Consider the following 12,352-nt stretch of genomic DNA (forward strand, 5'->3'; position numbering starts at 1 on the left):
AACTACTTACTGTCTCTCCCCAAACTCAGCTTGGTAAAGCTATGGCCTCTCTAAGACAAAAGGAAAAAAAACCCTGTCTATCAATCGATTGATTAATCTATCATCTATCTACATATCTGAATCCAAGTGGCTAAATCAAGTGTCTCAAGATCCAGACATCAAGTTCATGTTGCTTCTTTACTCCTTACTATCTTTCAGTTTCATTTTTCATCCTATATTTTAAATAGTGTTTTGTATAGGAATCGTATTTTCTATTTTCTGTGTTTGACATTTAGGGCAGCCTGCGGACCCAGGTAGGGACTGCCCATCCCAAGTTTATCTAGTTCCACAGAGATAGCAAACATCTTGCCTAAGAGCACATATCAGCTATGCAAACGCACCAATCAGAGCCTATCCTTCCAATCTTCCCCTTCTTTAAATTTCACATACCAACCCAGTAGTCTCCTTACTCTAAATCATCCCAGGGGCAAGTACCAGACAAACAGGGACCACCTCTATAACACAGAGTCCACACAGAAATTATTCAGACTAACCAATCCTAAACTTATCCATTGTACTTACTCTGCCTCACTCATTCCTTCCCTCAAAACCCAAATAAGGGCTCTGGTCCATAATTTTCCCTTTTCTCCTTCTGCCTCCTAAATGACACAAGTGCTTCCTCATGTGGCCTGGCAAGCCATGGAGTGTCCCTTTCTCTTGAGAACTGTAGGTAATAAACTATATTTTCAATAGTAGTTATCTGGCCCGTGGGCCTCGCCATACCTGATCTAAACAAATTCTGGGGACATTTTCATAACCTTTGGCACCCATCCCTGTTGTAGACTCTGGGCTTCTCCTTAGCCCCCCTTTTTTCCCTATTCTTAGAGAGCTCTCTGACTCTGGAACGTGGCTACTGCTTTTTGAGGCTACTACCCTTCTTTTCATGAGGTACCCTCTTGTAAAACACCTATCCCAGAGGATTTACTTGAATTAGGGGGCAATTAGGTATCAGCCTGCCCCTGGCTTTTGGAGTAAATTTGCTCCATCCTGCCAGGCATAACCCAATCTCCACTTCTGCCTCAGGGGTGGGGTTGAGTCCAATTGTGATGTGTTTCTCCTGCTGCAGCCGCCCTAGGCTCTGCCGTTATCTCTAACCACAACTAACCTTACTTCCTGCACTAATCCCAAACTCAGATCCCAGTTCTCCAGTGAAACAAAGGGCCTTCTGCCCAGTTGTCCTGGCTCATTTCTGCTATTTCCTATATTTTTTTTCTGCCATCCCCACCCAACCTATCTTTTGACTACATAGTCAAAGTTGTACCCTTCAATATTCTATGAAATCTCTAATATTACCCTCTTCCTTGAGTTTGATTATACTTAGTTGAACATTTTATCATTGTTTGCCTTTTTCTATTTCATGTGCTTGAAATCTGGACGGAGGACTTGAGCATATGTGCTAATTCTCACTTACAGGCTGTGTTAGGCTACTTGGACATCCATAACAAAATACCACAGGCTGGAGGACTTAAAAAACAGCCATTTCTTATCTCACAGTTCTAGAGGCTAGAAATCCCAGGTCAAAGTCAGGTAAGGTTGGTTCCTAATGAGGGCTCCTCCGGGCTTGTAAACAACCACTTTTCACTGAACCATCAGATGGTCTTTCCATTCATGTGGAAAAAGAAAGAAAGGGAGTTCTCAGGCATCTGGGTTTTTTTGTTGTTGTTGTTCTGTTTTTTAGTTTATTCTTCATTTAATTTTTAAAACACAACCATAGTTGAATATTAAAACAAAAACAATAGCAAGTAGTGAGCTATGATTATAGTCTTTCACTCATTCACTACTGCATGTAAAATGCCAGCAGTGTTATTCACGGGCCCCATGAAGAGATCTGACACTGAACATCACCCCGGGATGATGTTCATCACCCTCATAGGCTTCCCCATTGTAATGGTGCCATCCTTCCTGATTTGGATCATAGTCTACCAGTTCTACCTGGTCCATTTCATCAGTTTCTTCTACCTCCTTCCTCTCAGGTAGGATTTTTTCCAGCAAAGAGTCTTCCTCAGGAGAGAGAGAGCCATTCTCAGGAAAGTTTACCTTAAATTTGATGATGAGGCAACTCTTCTTATCTGGTCTATGATAAATTAGCACGCCTTCACTTAGCACACATTTGATACTTCCATGTTTGACAATTTGACCTGTGTGAGAGGTGATGATAATGGTTCCATTGTCAAGAGCAGATATTGGCCTTTGAAAGCCACACAGTGCTTCAACTAGCTGTATGTCTGCACACATGAAGAAGTCTTTTCCTTGCTGAGTAGAAAAAGCATGGTCCTTCTGACCTAAAATAATGATAATATCTCCTGGTTCCAGTCCTGGTTCTTGGTCTCCTTCACCATGGAATGTTATCTCCTGTCCATCTTTCATGCTTTTGTCAATGTGAACTTCTAGAATCTTCTTCTATCGAACTGTCTTCCTTCCACTGCAGTTTTTACATCTATCTTTAGGACTGATCCGTTCCCCATGGCCCTGGCACTCCATGAACAGAGACTGAATTTGTTGAACCATTCCAAGTCCCATCTGATGAAGTCTTAGTTGCATTCCAATACCTCAGCAATTGGGGCAACATTCGACTGTTCCTTTCTTAACCACCTCGGCCTTCGCAATTATTGCATATCACATTCTTTTACAGAGCTAGTTTTCTTGTTGTGCCATTATATAAATTTTCTAAGGTGACAGAGCTGATGTTTCTCCTCCTCCAAAAAAACATATCAAAGATGTCCGTGGGGGAGCCAAAACCACGACCGGATCTACTTTCTTTAATTGCCTGTTCTCCTCCTTTGTCATATGATTCCCTTTTCTTTGCATCAGAGAGCACTTCATAAGCTTGAGAAATCTGTTTAAACTTATCTCCTTCATTTGGATTCTTATCAGGATGGTACTTCAAGGCCGGTTTCCTGTAGGCCTTTTTCAGTTCTTCCTGTGTGGCATTGGGTTTGACCACCAAAACATCATAGTAAGTCATTTCTTTCACCATTTTCTATAGCCAGGCCAAGGCTGGTGTGGGGGAGCGGGCAAGAGCACATTGCTGACACACCAAGCATTCTGGAAAGTTCCTCTGGCATCTGTTCTTCTAAGGAGACCAATCTCACCAGATCGGGGCCTATGATCCATGACCTCACTTAACCTAATCACTTTCCTAGAGGCCCCATCTCCAAATACAGACGTATTGGGGGCTGGGGCTTCGACATATGAATTCTATGGGGACACAACCAAGTGACTAGAACAATTACTTTTTATTTGAAAAGCAGGATAAGACTGCTCAGAATTTCTTTCCAAAGCCTACCAAAAGGCTGAAATTGTTAAGTGTTCAAAATTTAAATTTTAAGTAAACAATTTTATTCTGTATATTTATTTAGATAGCAGAATAAGGAGAAAATTTATGTCATCTGAGATTCTGGAGTTAACTTTTCTGGCTTTTAGTGTTGGATATTGTCTACTAGAAAGACTTCACATTTTTGTAGTTGGTTCTTTCCATTGCTACTACACATAGGATGAAATAGTCCGATTCTCTTTCTCTTTAAAATAGAATTTTAAAGAATATTACAGAGGAAATCATCTTGTTCATATTGTCAGTCTAGCTTCACATTCCATCATGAAAATCCCAGAATTCTAGCTGAATATGGACAGGCCATTTACAATTACACATCATGATTATAGAGACCAGTTTTGTTCCATTTGGAGTTTGGGACTCCTTTTTTAGTAAGTTCCACCCTGTCCCTTCCAGATCCATTAGGCTTTGTGTCTCAGACTCTTTTCCTAAAGAAACACAAATTCCTTATGGTGAGCATTGGGTAAAAAATTCACTTCAAGGTAAAATTATGCAGGCCACGCTCTAACACTTCAGGTTAATCATTCAATCCATCCTGGTTCCTAAATCGTGAATCCTTTGAAAAACATTTCCTGGATGCTGCCATCTGTTATTACACACACTTCCTTTAATTTACCCCCTAAATTTCTCTTTGTTCTCACCTTCTTTCTGCTTTATTCCTAGTTGTCATCATGCCTCAAGCAAAACATGTATTTTCTTCTTTAAGAATTCTCTCATCTGAATTATTTTTCTCAATTAATAGAATCACTTTTGATTCCTTCTACTTTCATATCTCTCACAGGTAATACAGGTAATTGATCACCGAATCATGATGATTCTCTCTCTAGACTTCTGATTTCATTCATCCACTCAACAAGCATTTATTGAGAATTTTTATGTGTCAGGCTATAGGAATTGAGGGTAAATGAGGTTGGCCCAGCCCCCACCCTCATTGGTTTTATAGTCTAGTGGGCAATGAATTTTCACCACCTAGGAAAGTGTTAGGTTGAACTCACCATAGAGGTGATGCAAGCACAGAGAGTACAAAGGGAATAGAAAATGCAAAGTGCTGAAGGCAAAAGAATCATTGAGTAACAGTGAAATGCAACCAACTTCAGCAAATAGAACTGCCTTCTAAATGGTTCTCTCACCTCTAACCAATGTATTTGCAGATAAACCTTTCTTTCTAAACACAGACTTATTACATCCTTCTTTAGGAACTACTGATGAGTTTCCATTACCTACAGAAGAACTAAACTCAGCATATCATATATAACCCTGTGTGATATATCTCTAGCCATCCCACATTACTTGGGAAATGCCCAAATAAAAATAACACTTTAAACTTCCATGAATTTCCTCTTCCTCCTGTATTTGTTCAACTGATGAACTCATTTTAGACTCAGTTTTAATGTCATCACTATGAAAAGTTTCCTAATCCTTCAATTTCTCAAAATTAACTGATTTTTTAATTTGATTTTGTGCCTTGTCCCAAGCACCTGTGACTGCCTCTTTGGCTAGACTATATGTTTTTCAAGCCATCAGACTATTTTATTTTCATTGTTTTTCTAGCTCTGAGATTGGTGCCTAACATATCAGAGGTGTTCAGTAAATGTATACTAAAATAAGTTATTAAAAATTGAATTCAGCTTTTTATTCTCCTCAGTGCAATTAACTCCTTTTTGTTTGATTTTTCTCCTTCCCATTTTTAGAGATCATTTATCCATTAAATGCAAAACTTGCAATAAGTGTAGTGTTTAGTTTGAGTCAGTAGAAGTGTTGACCAACAAATTTGCAACTCCAAATGTAAGGATCATCATAACAAAACATATATTATTGGCCAAAAAAAAGAGTAATCTGAGGTTTTCCATTTCAGGATCTCCTGCATTCAAACTACCTATCTAGGAATTTATAATACAGAAAAACAAAAACAAAAAACCAAACACCCTGTGTATTGTTCTCTATATGAAGGATTTTTTTTTAACAGGTCTGAATTTGCTTATGCTGTTTTCTCTGTTTAGAATATTCTTCCCACTCTCATTCTTTTAAAGAACCACTCTTTAAGAACCAGCTTTACATCAAAAGCTTCTGCACAGCAAAAGAAACAGTCAAGAAAACCAAAAGACAACCAACAGAATGGGAGAAGATATTTGCAAATGACATACCAGATAAAGGGCTAGTATAAAAAATCAATAAAGAACTTATCAAACTCAATGCCCAAAGAACAAAGAATCCAATCAAGAAATGGGCAGAAGACATGAACAGACATTTCTGCAAAGAAGACATCCAAATGGCCAACAGACACATGAAAAAGTGTTCAACATTACTCGGCCTCAGGGAAATACAAATCAAAACCACAGCAAGATACCACCTCACACCAGTCAGAATGGCTAAAATTAACCAGTCAGGAAACGACAGGTGTTGGTGAGGATGCGGAGAAAGGGGAACCCTCCTGCACTATTGGTGGGAATGCAAGCTGGTGCAGCCACTCTGGAAAACAGCATGGAGGTTCCTGAAAAAGTTGAAAATAGAGCTACCCTACAACCCAGCAATTGCACTACTGGGTATTTACCCTAAAGATACAAATGTAGTGATCCTAAGGGACACATGCACCTGAATGTTTATAGAAGCAAAGTCCACAATAGCCAAACTATGGAAAGAACCTAGATGTCCATCAACAGATAAATGGATAAAGAAGATGTGGTATATATATACAATGAGATACTATGTGGCCATCAAAAGAAATGAAATCTTGCCATTTACAACGACATGGATGGAACTAGAGGGTATTATGCTAAGCAAAAGAAGTCAATCAGAGAAAGACAATTATCATATGATCTCTCTGATATGAGGAATCTGACAAGAAGGGCAGGGGTTCATGTGGAGAAGGGGGGAAAATGAAACAAGATGGGACTGGGGAGGGAGAAAAACCATAGGAGACTCTTAATCTCATGAAACAAACTGAGGGTTGCTGAGGGGTGGGGGAGGAAGGATAGGTGGCTGGGTGATGGACATTGGGGAGGGTATGTGCTATGGTGAGTGCTGTGAATTGTATAAACCTGATGATTCACAGACCTGTACCCCTGGGGCAAATAATACATTTTATGTTAAAAAAAAAAAAAAAAGAACCAGTTTTACTATTGCTTCTCCCATGAACAATTGCCCATGCCTCCTGACAGGGTTAGAGAAAGTATCCACAGAAACCTGTTTTTGTCTTTATCTGAGCACATTTCACATTAAATTAAAATTATCTTTCTACCATCTATTTTTCCCAATTGACTGTAAACTCTTCAAAGAAAGGACTCATGCTTTACTGATTTATTTTATTCCAGCGTTCCTGACACACAGTAGGTACTCAGTAAATGTTTGTTAACTTTATTGAAATTTGCTGCTTAATATATTTTAGATACCAAGTATATTTTCAGGGCTGACACTAGGCAGAATACGATGTTTGTCTCTGGTATTCTTCTGCTGTAATCTCCTTTCCTAACTTCATTGTCTTCATGCTTTTCCAGCAGGCTTCGTTCGTTGAAAGAATTGAGAGAATGTGTCTTACAGTAGTTAACACTAAGTTGTTCATGAGGAATATAACAAGAGAATGAATTTTGTCATTTTAGGAACCAAGACACTTGAATAAGAGAAATCTATCTGGTGGGCATGAGACTTTCTAGTTCTGGTTAAATTATGTTAAGAAAGCCACTACCTCTAGTTGATTTTTGCTGCTACCTTTAAGGAACTTTGGAGCTTCACAAATCAATTCACTGTGAGTTCTTCCCACATGACCAAACTTCCCATATGACTAAATACAATTTGGAGAAATTCTGGCTAAAAATAATCAAAAGTTCCTTCTAATTGAGCTAACTAAAATTTTCCTGGTGTGTCTAACAAGAATTTGACATTTTGATTTCTTGATCTGTTCAATGTTTACTCTTTAGGATACTGGTTAATTACCACACAGATTTCTGCCCCAGCTCTGTAAACTAAACTCCCAGCATAGTTATTGGATTTGTGCACATTAGCATGCTATTTGAAGACTTTTCCAATCTGGCTTCTCATTACATTCTCAGTTTACCCACCATATATTCTCTTTTCAAGTCTTATAAGACTGCTTCTAAAACACCAACCACTGTATATTTTCACTACTCTACAGCTTAGCTCAGTAGTTTGCTTTCTCTGGATTTCTCTTCTCTTGCTTATCTCTTTTCAAAATTCAGACTCATTTTTCAGTGCCACTTCTCCTGGGAAAATGGTTATTGATTCTCAAAATAAAGTGAATTACTAATTCTCTCCCAGCAATTTTATGTAGATTATAGAAGTTATTACAATGTTATAGCTTGCTGTATCCTTGCCTATATCACCCATTGGGCATGAATTCTTTGAGATAAAGGATTGTCTCTCTTCACTTGTTTTTTTTTTCTTCTTAGCCCATTTCAGTTCCTAGAAATCTACAGTAGTTTGCCTCAGTGGAGGCTTGTAGTGATAAAGTTAGTAAATTAGTGAACCAGCATATGATGGACAGTAAAATCAGGTTATATATGTAGAATAAGTATTTCTTTTTGAATTATAGAGCTGCATTAGTCTTGTTTTTTTTGTTTATGCTAATTGCATAATTATATCATATAATTATATATAATTATAATTATGCAATTAAAATTGCATAAACATAACAAAGGGAATTTTATATATTACTATAACCATAGAATGCTGCTGATCATCCAAGCCAGAGTCTCAATGACAGTAGAGAAAATTGAGGAATTAAATGGATGGCTGATTGGTTGACATAAGGATGCATTAACCTCCGAAAATAAATGATACCTATGATATTCATTGCTAGCTTGTGCAAAAGCTCATAGGCAAAGTAGATGCTGGCCATGGTGCTGAAGAGTTAAATTGCATGTGATGATCTCAGCCATATAGTCTTACACAAAATCATAAAAATTAAATCAATGCCAGTCTAGTGCACATTTATTTCATAGATTATACTTTAACATGTGTTTTTATATAATGCTATCAATGCTCATAACACTTACCATTTTTAACTAGTATTTCTCAATACAGAGTAGATTGAAGTAAATGATTACTGAATCATTTCATTTTTCTTCAGGGACTTAAAATTGTGAATGTAGTTATCCATCATACTCTTATCACAACTCGCTCCTTGTGGAAGTGCTGTAGATGATGACTTCATCAAATTAAGGCTTTGTTAAGAATATCATGATACAGGTAATAATAAACACTCATGAGAGGCAGGGAACTTTATTGAAAAAAATTAGATTTACCATGTAGATTGATATTCATTCTCAAATTTACTTATTGGATAACTTTTTACTTTCAGACATAGTTTTATTTTTTTATTTTTTAATTTTTATTTATTTATTTGACAGACAGAGATCACAAGTAGGCAGAGAGGCAGGCAGAGAGAGAGGAGGAAGCAGGCTCCCTGCTGAGCAGAGAGCCTGATATGGGGCTTGATCCCAGGACCCTGGGATCATGACCCGAGCAGAAGGCAGAGGCTTTAACCCACTGAGCCACCCAAGCACCCCTCAGACATAGTTTTAATACTTTTAGGAAGAAGTGAGGAAAACTGCCTAGAGTAGGAAAATTCTGAGGTAAGTGTGCCTGATGAAATTAATCTTGAGATCTATTTTTCTATTATGTTAGCTCTACTTGTGGATGGATTATCTTTTTAAAAAGATTTTATTTATTTATTTGAGAGAGAAAGCACACAGTGGGAGAGTGACAGGGAGAAGCAGACTCCTAGCTGAACAGAGAGCTTGATGTGGGGCTTGATCCCAGGACCCTGAGATCATGACCTTAGGTGTAAGCAGATGTTTAACTGACTGAGCCACCCAGAAGCCCAGTGGATGAATATTTTTATATATGTATGTAGCTTAGGCCTAAATAGAACCACAATGTGGAAGTAGTAAAATGTCACTATATATATTTCTTCCAAAGTCTATTTATGTGAAGGTCATTGGATAATAGTATCTGAATATAGAGGAGACAAAATAAAGGGACAAATCTTTTAAGCACTGTTGCCAAACATAAAAAAATTTTTTTTTAAAGATTTTATCTATCCATTTGAGACAAAGATAGAAAGAGCAAGCATGAGCTGGGGAAGGGGCAGGGTCAGATGGAGAAGCAGACTCCCCTCTGAGCAGGAAGCCTGACACCTGTCTCAATCCCAGGACCTCAGGATCATGACCTGAGCCGAAGGCAGGCATTAACCATATGAGCCACCCAGGTACCCCTGCTAAGACATTTTTAAGAGAATATCTAAAGCCACATCTTAAGGGTTTTTTGTTCTGTATTTTTGTCTTACTTATCTCACATGATTGCTAAAAGAGTGAATTGAAATAATGAATAAAACACGTTTTATAAACTAAAACTTCCTATGCAAATGCAAGATTTTGTTATCACTATTTCAAGTTTGATCTGGAGTCTAAGCCTTATCACCTTTTATCATACTCTTCAAACTAGAATACATAAACCCTGGATGGTATGTAAAGACTTTCTTGGGGGAAAAATGTCTGAAAAAAATAAAAGGAATAGATGTCCAGATCTTTGACTTTGTTATACACTTGTTTTCAAAACTGATCTGCCTGACAAAGCACCTTTCCTATCTTCCTTTATGCAGTTGTCTTTTTTCACATTCCAGTCTAGATATCCTATTTAGGATATTATGATTCAGTTTTCTGAGGGGTAAAAAAATCTCTATGGCTTCAATCAATGGGACAATTTGAAACGTTAATGTGATATTGGGTAATTGGTTGCTTCTGGGTAACAGCTGCATGTGCAAATAAAATTCCCATTTCTTTGTTTTCAACAAAATAGACGGAAGATATAATAAGAATATTAGCTGATATCTAATTAAAATAATTTTTGATAATAGAACATATAGGATTTTTGACATAAATAATAAATATAAATAAATATACAGACATAGTGTAATAAAAGCGTAATAAAACTTCCATTTCCATACCATGAAAGCTATTTCTCAGTGGCTACACCTAGTAAAACAAATTGTAAGAGAATTTATAATCATCCATTTCATTTTAGTAGTAAATTGTTTAACTACAGATACATTAAGAAATTGAAATATATATATTCTTTTAAATTACTATTTTGTTTTAATTCCAGTATAGTTAACATACAGTATTATATTAGTTTCAGGTGTACAATATAGTGATTCAACAATTTCATACATCACTCAGTGCTCAGCATAAATGCCTATTTCCTAAATGCAAGAACTAAAACCATAAAAATCCTAGAACAGAGCACAGGCAGTAATGTTGCTGGCATGTCTCCTGGGGCAAAGGAAATAAGACCAAAAATATTCTATTGAGACTATATCAAAATAAAAAAAACTTCTGCACAGCAAAGGAAACGGTCAAAAAACCTGAAAAGCAACCTGCTGAAATGGAGAAGATATTTGCAAAGGACATATTTGATAAAGAGTTAGTATCCAAAATACATAAAGAATGTACACAGCCCAATGCCCCCCTCAAATAATAATCCTATTAAAAAATGGGGAGGAGAAATGAACAGACATTTCTCCAAAGAAGAATCCAGATGGTCAACAGACACATGAAAAACTGCTTACATCACTCATCATCAGGGAAATGCAGATCAAAACTACAATGAGATACCACCTCACACTTGTCAGAGCAGCTAAAATAAAAAACACAAGAAACAGTGAGCGTTGGTGAGAATGTGGAGAAAAAGGAACTCTTGCACTGTTGGTGGCAAAAGAAGTTTTGAAACTGAGGGGCGCCTGGGTGGCTCAGTGGGTTAAGCCTCTGCCTTCGCCTCAGGTCATGATCTCAGGGTTCTGGGATCGACACCCGCATTGAGCCCCGCATCGGGCTCTCTGCTCATCGGGGAGCCTGCTTCCTCCTCTCTCTGCCCGCCTCTCTGCCTGCTTGTGATCTTTCTCTGTCAAATAAATAAATAAAATCTTTAAAAAAAAAGTTTTGAAACTGAGTAGTATGAGTTCTCAGGTTTTGTTCTTTGTCTTAAAGATTGTTTTGACCATTCTAATGTCCTTGGATTTTCATATACATGTTAATCAGCTTATCAGTCTATATATAAAAAGCCTTCTGGGGTTTTTATTGGAATTGCACTGAGCCTACACCGATATGGTGATGGTAAGGGGAATGGATTGACAGTTTACCTGTATTTAGTATCTTTTCATTTAAGTGTCCTTTAATTTCTTTCAGCAATGTTTTATACTTTTTAGAAGAGAAGGCTTACATATCTTTCTTTAAATTTATCCCTAACATTTTAATGTTTTTGATGCTATTTTAAATGGAGATGTTTAAAATATTTTTCTTAGTTTTTCATTGCTACCATATAGAAATGCTGTTCATTTTTGCATATTGACTTTGTATCACAAAATTATTAAAATAACTTATTCACTTTAGTAGTTTTCTTATAGATACTTTAGGACCTTATGAGTTTTTTATGCACACAATCATGTCATTTGAATATACAGACAATTTTCCCTTTTTCTATTTTAATGATTTTTTTCTTTTATCTTATTATACAAGCTACATCTGGTATAAGGTTCAATAGAAGTGATTAGAGTGAATGTCTTTGTCTTATTCCCAATCTTAGGGAAAAGGCATTCACTGTTTCACTATTAGGTGTACGATTAATTGTGAGTTTTTTGTAGATGTTTTTTATAAGGTTGCAGATGTTTTCTTCTGTAATTATGTTGGTGAGAGTTTTTTTTTTTTTGTCATGAGTATGTGAAATGCCTTTTCTGCATCTACTGAAACAATCATAATACTTTTCTTCTTTGATTTGTTGATGTGGTGAGTTATACTGAGTATTTTTCAAATGTTAAAGAAACATTGTATTCTTGTATTCTGTGTTAAATCCAATTTGTCATGGTGTATTGTCCTTTTTATCTAGTGCTGGATTTACTTTGCTAATTTTTGCTAAGGAATTTTGCATCTATTTTTATATTGGTCTGTGGGTTTCAGTTATTTTAGTTGTTGT

At 36.8% G+C, this 12,352-nt stretch overlaps 1 pseudogene; it reads right to left on the bottom strand.

Annotated features, from left to right (window-relative positions):
• Positions 1–1,846: 1,846 nt before the first annotated feature.
• LOC111150627 lies at positions 1,847–3,016 on the bottom strand (annotated as a pseudogene).
• Between the last annotated feature and the right edge of the window lie 9,336 nt (positions 3,017–12,352).

This window comes from Enhydra lutris, unplaced genomic scaffold (assembly GCF_002288905.1).
Source record: "Enhydra lutris kenyoni isolate GAN:26980312 unplaced genomic scaffold, ASM228890v2 scaffoldscaffold24, whole genome shotgun sequence".
In the NCBI taxonomy this organism is placed as follows: domain Eukaryota; kingdom Metazoa; phylum Chordata; class Mammalia; order Carnivora; family Mustelidae; genus Enhydra; species Enhydra lutris.